We start from the raw sequence: 6,008 nt of genomic DNA, 5'->3' as shown, positions 1-6,008 counted from the left end.
TTACTTTTTTATTTTTATAGTAAAATATTCTTATGGGGATTAGTTTGAAATAATTTTGGTAATTTCTTTTAAAATGTCAACAAAAGAGTTTCAGACCATCCAGTTGAACACAGAATTTATTTATTTACATTGGAGAGGAGAAACATGCCATAAGTTTAAGTGTGTGTGTACATGCATGTATAAAAGAGCATTGGTATTTTTTTCCAAATGTATGAAGAGTTTTATTTCGCAAGACCAATTTTCTTCTGTTTCATATATCAATAATCTCCACATTTTGACTATGAGAACTTCTGCTTCTTTATCAAGTACCATGGCAACCTCATCTAAAATAATTTGAAGTGAACTGTGAGCGATAATCTTAGAACACATGAAATCAACGAATGTAGCTCCTTTTTCACCTGTGTATTCTATGATTTTCTTACTAATCCATGGTCTAGTTCGTCATTCTGTCAATAGACCAATCCAGGAGATAAGCAAAGAGCTTGGGTTTGGCTGTAGGGATTTTCTCAATGAGACTCTTAACGTGTTTATGCTTCTCTTCAGTGTTTACAGTGCCTTTGGCAGCGTTTTTATCATCCTCACAGTAATCCAGGGGAATCAGTTTCCTCTTTCATGGTGTATCATCACTGCTTCATCCTCATATTTGTTAAAAACACTCTCTACCGGAAGTTTCTTTCCCTTCACAGAATGAGGCTGACCCCATTTAAGACTTAGTGCTATTTTTGGTCTCTGTGCTTCAGGTTGTTGTTGGTCTGGAGACTTTTCATGAGGAATAATAATACCACAGGGAGACTCCTCCCCAAGAACGTTGGGGGTTGCATTGCCACCGGCAGAGGACACGGATGGGGCAGAGCCGATGGCCTCAGAGTTGGTTTGAGACAGGCCTTCGCTCTGGCTCTTCCTCTTCCATGGGTTCCTCTCATTTTTCTTGCTCTTCTTCTTCCTCATCCTCTGGTTCTGGTTCTTGCTTTACATGTACTTGTCCGCATCCTCTCAGCCTCTTGTTCCAGCCTCTGGAGCTCTGCATCTGGATCCAGAAGTGCTACCTGATCTCTAGTTCTTCCTTCTCTCTCCTTGGTCCCATTCATCTGCTTCCATTTCCTTTTCCCTGCCGTGCCCCCTTCGCTGAAGAACACTTCCTCTGTGATATTTGGGGTCATCTATGTCTTCATAATCTAAGAATTATTTTAGTTCTTTAGCTTCTTTTGCCATTTCTCTTCTCTCTTCTCTTTCAGCCTCTTTCTCATGCTCCCAGGTTTTCTTCTGGTCTCTGCTTTCCCAGTTCTGAAGGCACTCTTGGTAAGAAGCTTCTTTCTGAGAGAACTCAGACTTTTTGTTCAGGTTTTCTTTGTTCATCTTCATCTTCTTCATCCTCTTCATAGTCCTGCTTCTTGTCTTCTCTGGCCCCCATTCACATTCTTTCTTGTCCTCATTCCCTTTCATGATCTCTGCTCTTTCCTCTCGATCAACTGCCATCCTTATTCCGATTTGAGCTCCTTTCCCAATAGCAGTCATGATCCCTGTCCCATTGTCCTTCTTGCTCCCATTCCTTCTTTGGTTCACGTTCTCTCCCTTTCCCATTCCCATTCTCACCTTTCTTGTTCCCGTTTACATCCCTTCTCTCTTCCTCTCTGTCCTTTATCAGTATCCTGTCTCTTTTAACATTTCCTTGTTGCCTTTCTCCCAGTTTCTTGTGTGTGTCTCTGAATTTCCTGATTTCTCGGGATATCAGGTCTCTTTTGTCTTCTTCCATTTCTATAGCCATTATATCCTCCTTAGTGGTAAGTGGATAATTGATCAGTGGAGCCACTAGAAGTGTGTGGAAACTGTCCTCCTCCTTTTCTTCTTCTTCCTGGGGTGAGAGTCAGATTCTTGTGGGGGGGGCATTGAGTTCACTGGAGTATTCACGTATTAAAATTTCAAAGGCACCTTTGATCATCTGGTCTCTTTTGTTTCTTCCTCAGAGACTTCTTATCATTAGTGACAGTTCCTGGCCTGGCATTCCCATTAGAAGCTTTCTTCTTTTCTTTCCAAATTCACCCAGTTGTGCCTTTGTCCTTGCATCAACTTTAACAAGTAGCTTCTGCTCTCCAATCTTCAGGTCATGCCATAACCTGAGTGCACAGGGGTAGATTCAGGCTCCTTGTACCCATAGAATCCGAAGGCTTGAAGTTTTCCAGATGCACCTTGTACTCTTCCAGCTCAAAACCAAGCCACATTTAGCAAGGAGTTATCTTATAAGCATGTCTGAAGCTTTCTCAGAAATGTCACCAACAAAAGTTGTAGTGTTAGGACCACAATTTTCATCATTTTCCTTAGTCTTTAAGGCTGGATGATTCTTTCATGTTCCCAGATGCTTTCCAGCCATAGACACAGTGGCTGCTAAGACGGGTGGAGCGGCAGCCGTAATGCTCCTTGGTACAGGAGTCACTGAGGCCCCTACAGGCACAGGTGAGGCGAGTCAGGAAACCATGGGGGTCAGATCCCTGATGGGTGTGCTGGGATTCCCGTGGGAGACGGCTTCAAATGAGGGAGGAAAGACATTCATGGGCAGCAGTCTGCCACCGAGGCAATGGTACCGTCTCCACAGCTTCTGGGCTCCGGGTTATGAGTGGGCTCCCCGGTTCCAGGTTTCTGCGTGCGGCTTACCAGGGGACTAGTTCCAAAGTGCCTCCTCACGCAGGCTACAAACACAAGCACACTGTGCGGGGGGCTTCTGGAGCATTGCTGTTCAAAGGAGCCGGCCCAAGTGCAGGAAGAATGAGCCGTGGAGATATGGCGGTTTACATCCAGACCCTGTATATTGATGTCAGTGAACTTGGCACCTTGTTTCTCTTGGGTCAGAGAAGATGCCATCAGACTATGATTTTGAATTGCTTTCCCTCCTTTTCTTCATAATCTGGTATTTTAAAATATGCAGTAAAAAGGTGTTTATATCCAATAAGTACTGTGATGAGCTTAGCAGTAACATTCAAATGCTGACTTTTCTTAGTTGTTACATTTTTTTTTTTTTTTAAAGATTTTATTTTTAAGTAATCTCTGCATCCAACGTGGAGCTCAAACTCACAACCCAGAGATCAGGAGTCGCATGCTCTACCAACTGAGCCAGCCAGGCATCCTTCAGTTGTTATATTTTAACAAAATTCTGTCAGTCAACATACTACTAGTAATCAGCTTTACATACTGTTTAAAATAGTCCTTGAAGGAAACAAAAAAATCAAAATATGCAGTCTCTTTTTAGAGATTTAATATACTTATTTGGGTTTGTGGCAATATTTTGTGCCCTATTTTAAAAGATTGCTAGGATATATGGATATATAGATATATATGCGGTTGATAATTAAATTTGTTTTCAGACTTTCCCCCAAATGCCTTGAGATAATAGGTGACAATATGAAATGTTACCAAATCAGAGTTCAGTCATGTCCCTTGGAAAGTTACTTAACTTTTTGGGCTTCATTTGCCTCATTTGTATGAATGGTGATATCTCTTTTATAAGCTTGTATAAGGATTACATTATATGAAAAGTGACTAGCATAGTGTTTAGTTCACAGTAAATGCTTAATAAATGTTCTCATTCTTCTTCCTTCTGAAAATAATACTGTCTAAATCAAATAGTGCAGCATGTTTGGTACAACAAAGCATTTGACCACATGTTTATTTTTTCATTCCCTAAACATTACTTATGAGGAAAGCAGCTATGCTCTCATTTTTATTTTATAACTAGTAAATGTAAACATGGCCAGCTTTATTTTTATATAACTTGAAACTAAAGCTTTCAAAAACTGAAAACAAGACAAAAAACCACTCACCCTAGCTTCCTCTTCCTGTCTGGTTTAAACCTAATTGATGTTCATGACGGCATCTGGGCCTTTCCAGGTATCTTCTCAGCTTATCTGCCTCTGCTTCCCTCCTCTTCCAACCAGACGTATATCCTACCCATTGTTCCTTAGATACACCTCACGTTTTACTGCCTTCTTGATGTTCCTACTCTCCCTCATCTTAGCCTATCAAAATCTGACTCATTTTTAAAGCCTGTACCTTGGATAGTTGTCAGAGCGTTGTCCACTCTCAGGGGAGTCCCCACAAAAGAGGGTCCACATGGTCAAACCTATGTGCATAACGCTAAGACATCAACTTCCTTTTTCACTGTGTTGACATTGATTCTGACAGTGCAAATGTGGATCCACCTGCTGGCACCTTACTGAACATGATTCGAAGTAGTAGCATGGGCACTTGGCAGTAGAAAAAGCCACTTTTACTTAAGAATGTCCTTGAAAAAGACAGTAGAAATTACTATTAATCAGGGCCTTCAAGAACATATCTTTTTCGTATGCTGTGTGGCTAAATGGGGACTACACAAAAAGCACTTGTGCAGTGGAGTTGTGAGCTGAACAAACCACTTTTTTCATGGAGTTCATTTTTGCATGAAAGAAGAACAAACTGTACATATTCAGACTTGAATATTTGGCATCCATTTTCTCAAAAATTAACTAAGTGAGTCACATCCAGGAAAATAACTGACAGTGTTTTTGCCAATGATAAAAATTCAAGTCTTCAAGCAAAAATAAGAATTCTGGAAAATGTATCAACCACTTTGAGTCTAACATCCTCCCCAGTACTTAAAAGAGTTTCCTGACGAGACCAGTGGTGATATGAACCAGTGATTTTTTTTCCATTCTATTATATAGTGAAATGTGAAAATATTTGGAAGATCTGTATAATTCAACAGATCAGCATTGCTAAATGACCAATGCATGATATTACAAAACTATGCGTTTAAAATGCAAGATAGACCAATGGATTTTAATGAAACAGAATACTAATGTTCATTGATATGATTTCAGTTTCCACAGTGCAACTAACTTTTAAGAAACTAGCACTTTCCAAGTTTTGATGTAGTATTGAAGAAGAGCCACAGGTATCTGCAAAGACTATTAAAATACTCTTCCCTTTCCCAACTACATGTCTGCATGAGGCTGAATTTTCTTCTAAGGCTTCACCCAAAACGAGATCTGAAGAGTGAATACAGCAGTAGTATAAGAATCTAGATATCTTCTGTTAAGTCAGAGATTAAAGAGATTGGCAGAAACATAAAATGCCACTCTTCCCACTACCTTTGTTTTGGAAAATAATCATTTTTATAAAAATGTGACAACATGTAATGGGTTTATTATTTTTAATAGTCTTAAATAATGTTCTCTGTTTTAATTTCTAATATGATAAGTATCAATAGATAGAACTGCAAAAATCAAGCTCTTTGGGGTTCACATAATTTTTAAGAGTGTAAAAGGGTCTTGAGACCACAAAGGTCGAGAACTGTTATGCAAATCCTTTGTACCTTCCCTACACACATGCCACCCTGGCCTGAAGATGTGATTTTCCCCCTTTCATCTGATTTCAAACTTTCTACTTCTCATAGAATACCTTGTATTACAATTATTTGTGTGTTTAGTATATTCATCTTGAAGCTTAGATTTCAAGCTCTAAAGTCTTGAATGATCTCTCCGTGGTTTAGGGGGAACTGTCTGGGACAGCTGTGGCACTAACTTCCTCAGACACTATGGGTAAGCCACTGTGTCTTTGGGCCCATGTATAAAATGAGAGTTGGATTTAATCACATGTTTCCCTCTAACTAGGATATGGTATTTTTTTTTTAAGATTTTATTATGTATTTGACATAGAGAGACACAGCAAGAGAGGGAAACACAAGCAGAGGAAGAGGGAGAAGCAGGCTTCCCACTGAGCAGGGAGCCCGATGTGGGGCTCAGTGCGGGGTTTGATCCCAGGACCCTGGGACTATGACCTGAGCCAAAGGCAGACACTTAACAACTGAGCCACCCAAGCACCCCAGAAATGGTATGAAATACTGTTCCTCTTAAAAGAACTTGTGGACCCAGTGTTGTACATCCATACACTGAGAGGTAAGGTACTTGTCATGGGGAAGAGCCCAGATTTTGGGGTCAGAGAGACCTGGGTTTCAAAAAGACAATATCTGCATCCTCTTA

General features: G+C 40.2%; 1 long non-coding RNA gene across 1 annotated transcript in view; it reads right to left on the bottom strand.

The window, feature by feature from the left end:
- The window catches only part of LOC118015040, a 64,689-nt gene that overhangs the window by 6,975 nt on the left and 51,706 nt on the right, over positions 1 to 6,008 (bottom strand). The window lies entirely within an intron of this gene.

This window comes from Mirounga leonina, unplaced genomic scaffold (genome assembly GCF_011800145.1).
Source record: "Mirounga leonina isolate KUSES-001 unplaced genomic scaffold, KU_Mleo_1.0 Mir_165, whole genome shotgun sequence".
Classification (NCBI taxonomy): domain Eukaryota; kingdom Metazoa; phylum Chordata; class Mammalia; order Carnivora; family Phocidae; genus Mirounga; species Mirounga leonina.
This window is presented reverse-complemented; position numbering and strand designations above follow the sequence as displayed.